Genomic DNA, 6377 nt, shown 5'->3' with positions numbered 1-6377 from the left:
GTTCATGGAGAATAAAGCCAGCATCACACCTCACCATCCAACCACACACCACACACACACACACACACACACACACACACACATACATGCACACAACACACAACACACACACACCACCACACACACACACACACACACACATTCACACACTCACACACACAACATCACACACACATGCACACACGCACACAACACACAAAACACAACCTCAACACACACCCACACACCACACCACACCTCAACACACAACACCACTCAGATCATCACAGGTCAGAGTTTTTATTTCAGGATATTGTCAGCGCTGCAGGTTTATGACTTCATGTCTGTCTACAGATTTTTAGAGCGTCTGTGACATTTAACAGGTGAGTGGGTTAGATTCAACTGCTGAACAAACACCTGTGGTTGTGTTAGGTTAGGTTTAGGTTTGGTGAGGGTTTGTCACACTATAGTCATCTGTTAAACCTCTACAGCCAGTGAAATGTTACAAACATAAACATCTGCAGGCCGACTGTCTGAATAAGTTTCTCCTCATCCTGAACTTTCTTTTCTTTCGTCCCGGCTCTTTACCTGCACAATTTCACACACCACACACACACACACACACACACACACACATGCACACACACAAACACACACATTCACACACTCACACATTCACACACACGTGCACACATGCACACACACACACACATTCACACATGCACACACGCACACACATTCACACATGCGCACACACACACACACACACACACACACACACACACACACAGCTGCTCCTGGACTTTTAAAGGCCCAAAAACTAAAACAATATTTGTTTGGAAATGTAAAAAAAAAAATAAAAATGAATGAAAAAAAAATTTATTAACAAACTGAAATTTTTTTTACAGCGTTCTGAATTTTTATGTGTAACTAAACAAACTTCAGTCAGATGTCACACTGTAAGAAGTGTCACAGCGACCTCAGCTGTGACACACACACACACACACACACACACACACACACACACACACACACCTCAGATTCATCACAGCTCAGAGTTTTTATTTCAGGATCATTTGTCAGCGCTGCAGGTTTATGACTTTATGTCGGTCTACAGATATTTTAGAGAGCGTCTGTGACATTTCAACAGGTGAGTGGGTTAGATTCAACTACAGAACAAACACCTGTGGTTAGGTTTAGGTTAGGTTTAGGTTTGGTGAGGGTTTGTCACACGTATAGATCATCTGTTAAACATCCAGTGAAATGTTACAAACATTAACTATCTGCAGGCCGACTGTCCGAATAAAGTGTCTCCTCATCCTGAACTTTCTTCTCTTGAAGTCGCCGACTCTTATACCTGCACGAATATTCACACACCAACATCTACCTTTATCGAACTGATGCACCATTGTTGTGTGTGTGTGTGTAGTCAGAAGTATGCACATTGCGTGTTAGCCTGAACAAAAACCCGGCCGTGTGGTAATACATCACACTGGTGGGAGTTTGTTCCTCACCACATCTCCTCGGTGGTGGAGGATCCTGCACGCTGTGATATTAAACCCCGTGCGGTGCATCATCATGAGAAACCTACAATGTCTGGCAACCTCGCAAAGCGCTGCAATGCCCCCTTATTTCAGCAGAACAAAAGCTTTGAGCTGTCAAAAAGCACCCATCTGGAGCAAAAAAGAGAGAGGCTTCATTGTTCTCACTCCCTCCACCTCTCCTCCGCGACCCCATCTTCCTGTTGTGCTGGCTTGGCAGCGAGAAGGGGATTTTTATTTTGGTTTCTCTGCTGGAGGTCAAAGTTCCCTGGGATGTGGAATCAGAGGAGACGTTGCCATGTTTCCCCTCCCTCGCCTTTTTTTCTCAACCCTTCCCAGCAGTCCCTCTGGGATAGTGAGCAGCACATTTCATCTTCCATGAGAAACGGCAGCGAGCTGCGAGCGGCGCGGCGCTCACACGGCGTGCAGAGATCCGTGTGAGCACGCAATCCCACGTATGATGCGTAGACGAGCACATGTGCTGCAGACTCTTAGATATTGCTCAATACAATCTGGTGATTGGATCAGTTATGGAAGAATCAGCTTCAGAGGTCACAGAAATGCGATCGATCGGTGGAGTCCACCGTTTGAACTTTGATTGATCGTGTGGACGTTACAAAGCTCTGTTCTCGTGTCTCTGTAATTAAGCTGCTGTGCAGAATGTTATCATAACCAATCAGAATAATGACTAAAACTAAGAAAGTCTCTGTGTGGACGTGATGGAGCTCTTTAGGGGCCCCGGCCAATTACATCATTATCTTAACCAAGCTGCCTGAGGAGAGGCCTTGAGACACAATCAAGCGACGTTAACGCAGAAAAACACGTTTCTCTGACTCATGTGTTGATGACACGTCACCATGTGATGCCAGGTAAGCGATCTGACACGGCGATGAGTGCGCTGCAGATGTGTGTCCGTCAGCGGCAGCAAAAGCCGCAAGCATTCCAGTTCCTGGCCTGCAGACAGACAGCAGGGATGACTCTCCCTTGTTGTTGCGCAGAATGATGAGTCATTTCTAGGAGGATTTTTAGATGTCTGCTCCCCTCCACGCCCTCCTGCCTGCCCGGTTCAGCCTGGCTGTTCACTGTGTGTGTGTGTGTGTGTGTGTGTGTGTGTGTGTGTGTGTGTGTGTGTGTGTGTGTGTTGGGGGGGGGTTAATATTTTCCGTGCACTGTGTCCAGGACATTTACAGTTGGCGTCAGGGTACGCTGTTGGTCTGAGGGGAGGCACTTTGAAGTGTTTGCGGTTTCGCCACATCTGCAGGCAAGATGTGCGTACGGGGGCTGGGGGGGGTGGAGGGGGTGGTGGATGGAGGGAGGAGGCGGTTCAGAAGGAGGAGGAGGTGCAGAGTTGGTGTCGGGGCTCCTAATGTCATGTGACAATGAACAACATCCCTTAACTCTTTCCAAGCATGGCTCGGTCGATCGGTGGCGTGGGTCGTTAAATTCTCATTTCTCATCACGAAATTTGTGCAGCGAGCGAGTTTTCTATCCGACAAGCGAACGTGGCAGGCGCTGTGTGTTTGTGTACACACAGGAAGAGGAGGATCATGGGGCTGTGCTCAAACAGGGACTTTCCCAACATGTGCTTTTTATGTTGTCAGGGAGGTGTCTGCTGTAATGTTGATGAATGCCTCACATTACTGCAGCGTTTGACTTGATTAAACGCGTGTTCGTAAACTTTGCACAGTCATTATTTTCAGTTTGTTTCACACTGTCTAAATTTAGGCCAGAAAGCTATAAAAAGAGAGTCCAAACATCAGCATCATGCTTTTTAAAAGTCCAACCACAGGCCAGGGGTGAAGCCAGGGTGGTGCCGCGGTGCCCCATTAAACCGTGCCGCGGTACCCGTTAAACCTCTCGTCAGACGCTGGTTGTCTCGGTCTGCTCCTCTTCTTCAGGGCCCAAACTTCACCCCTCAGAAAAAGCCGCCAAAGCAAAGCGGAGCGTCTCTTCAGAATTAAGCCCCGCCGCAGGGACATCGGTTTAATCATCAGTTTATGGAGCTGGATTTCGCTGAGCCCATAGTCGCCGCGCCCACAAGTATTTTCACATTTCATTAGCCCGTGGGTTTTGCCAGGGTGGTGGCGAAAGCAGAGGGAGGCGGCGGTGAGCTGGTGTTGATCCCAGCGTTGGAATTCTGACTTCTTTATTTTCCACACTTTTTTTTAATTCCCGCCATATTCCTCTCCCTCCCATGCTCCCAGACGCCGGCGCTGCCATTTGCAACCATTATTAAAGTCATATTTCACAGCTTAGTTCATAAAATCGTTCAACTTGCTTCAAATTAGTAGGATTGCTCAGCCGCCCCCTCCTCCCTCCTCCCTTCTCCTCCCTTCTCCTCCTCCTCCTCCTCTCCTCCCTTCTCCTCTCCTCTCCTCCTCCTCTCCTCCTCTCCTCCTCCTCCTTCCCTCCCTCCTTCAGACAGAGTGATGGGTTAGCGGTGGATTTCACACAGTTTCTGCCATCGAGCAGTGGGCTGCCATCTCAGGTCAGCATCACTGGGCTCACATCAGGTTCAGGTTTGAGTCTTGGCTCCTGTACACATGGCAGCAAATTTCCTCACGCCATAAATACTGTGATGATTGAGACTGTGAGTGTGGCAGAGTCTCTGCCTGCACTGAGCCTCCGCTGAGCTGAAGAATAATGATTTTTAATAAATATGTTACGTTTGGTGTCAGACTAAAATTAGAGGACGAGTGTTTTTTATTCATGTGAGTCTGGTCAGAGGTTTGCTGGTGATTTGGAGGTGGTTGTGGTGGATGGACGGGTTAAACTCGATGTGGAGCTCGGTGTGGGGGCTCTGGCTGAGTTTCCTGATGGTGACAGGGAGCGGAGCCGGTGTCGTGCCAGAAGCGGAGCTGGGCGAGTACAGCTGTCCACAGTGGGATTACACACAAATCAACACTGATTTCTTTTGTGTAAGAAGCTTCGTCGTCATTAAATCTTGATTAGATCTGAAGCCCAGCACATCGTTAGATTAACAAATCTTTTTAATTAGACTTCGCTGTGTTCCATGTTTCCTGTCATATCTTTCATGTTCCTGCATTTTATCTTGTGAAGCACCTCTCCATGTCGGCTCTTCAAAGATGCTGCACAAATAAACTTTCACTCACTCTGCAGAGCTGGGTGGGTTTTTATGACCCTCCCTCACATTCCCCTGTTTAACAGCATTACATTTCTGCTTTATTCTCTCATATGTGGAACTAAACAAACAAACAAATAAACCTTTTCTGACGCTCTCAGGGAGTAAACAGCCGTAAAACGCAAAAGAAAGGTATTTCCTCTCCACATCAGTCTGAATATTTGATGTCAACTGTGAAGTGCTTTGATGCATGTTTTTACTCCATCATTAACTCCAACAGTTAGCGTCACTTATCATCTCAGTTCTGCCTAAATTACTTGTAGCGATCCTCCCTCCCTGGAGCAGTCAGCCCATATGACGGGCAAATTACTATTAGGTTTGACTAAAAATGTCGCCCATGTGAGTCCAATAAATTTCCCCCCTCACATCTTAACCGCTGGGGTGTTTCAATGTTCCCCTTGTATACAAGCCCAGGAACATGACTGAACAATGTCTCCCTCCATCATAAACTCCTTTAGTGTGGTCTTAAAAGTTCACATCCTGTTTTCCTCCAAATGCAAACACCCTGCTTGAGGTTGAGGATCGTGGAGTGGTGAGGAAAAAAAACAGAGAAAGGCTGAAAGATGCTGCTGTCCTTTCCTGTGTGGGAGGAAGAGTCATTTCAGACTGAAAGAGGCGTTCACTGTCTGTCCCTCTGTGTCACTGCTCGTCTAATTGATGCATTAGGAGGAAAAACAGCAGCATTGTTTTGTTTCTGAGATGACTTTCTGTTCGTCTGAACTCATCTGAGGCAGTTCCACTTGATTGAAACGCTTTCAGGTCGGAGACTGTGGAGCAGAGCGCGTACCGAGGACGTGATGAGCAAAACAAACTTTAACCACGAAGACGAAGGCTTCATCCGTCTCCATCCTCTGATGAAGGCCATGTGATCAGAACCAAATAATAATGATAACAAACTTTATTTATGGCACCTTTGTGTTTAAATCTGGACCAAGGAACAACCAAGAGCGACACATCCGAGGATCCCAGGGAATGAGAGGGGACATTAACTGATCTGAGGTCGGATCTATCAGTAATAAGTAATCTATAAGTAATCATTAAAATCAGCTTTTTAAGCAGCAGCTGAAACATCCAGTCAGTTCATGAAAACATGATGCAGATGAAGCTGTAACACTGTAACCGTCGATAAGTGACTAGATATTCATCTGTGAGCAGTTTGGAACTATTTTCCCAGATGAAAACTTTCCTTGATTTGTGGCCACTAGGCGGCAGAAGACAAACCTTATTATAGACTTATTATCACCTCATAAAGCTGCTGTGACAAACATGTAAGAAAGCAGACGCAGAACAACATCATCTAACTGGAGCGGCTCCTGCTGATCCATTTCTCCTGTTCCGGTCCAGACCAGAGCAGCTTGTTCCTGGGCTGTTTTCCTGCATGTGCCATCCGACCTCCACAGCTCATCCAGAAAGTCGCAGCTCAGCTGGTCTTTAACCCAAGATACTTGAATCCGACTGCAGACTCTAAACTCAGCTGTTCAGACTGTGTCTCCTTCTTATTCTCTCGTTGTAGCACTTGAACTCGAACAGTCTCTCTGGATCCAGCGTCAGCTCAGTGAAAGTTTATCAGAGCTGCTGGGAATTCTCTGCGGCTTCGTCGCTGCGAGCGACCTCTCACGTCACATTTCATTCACCGTTAACAAAAACACTGATCAGTGCAGCTTTAATAAAGTGTTTTTCTTCACGATACCCTTCAGCTTAACCAGACCTAAACT

Source organism: Larimichthys crocea, chromosome XVII, assembly GCF_000972845.2.
Source record: "Larimichthys crocea isolate SSNF chromosome XVII, L_crocea_2.0, whole genome shotgun sequence".
Lineage (NCBI taxonomy): Eukaryota > Metazoa > Chordata > Actinopteri > Sciaenidae > Larimichthys > Larimichthys crocea.
Note: the sequence above shows the minus strand (reverse complement) of the source record.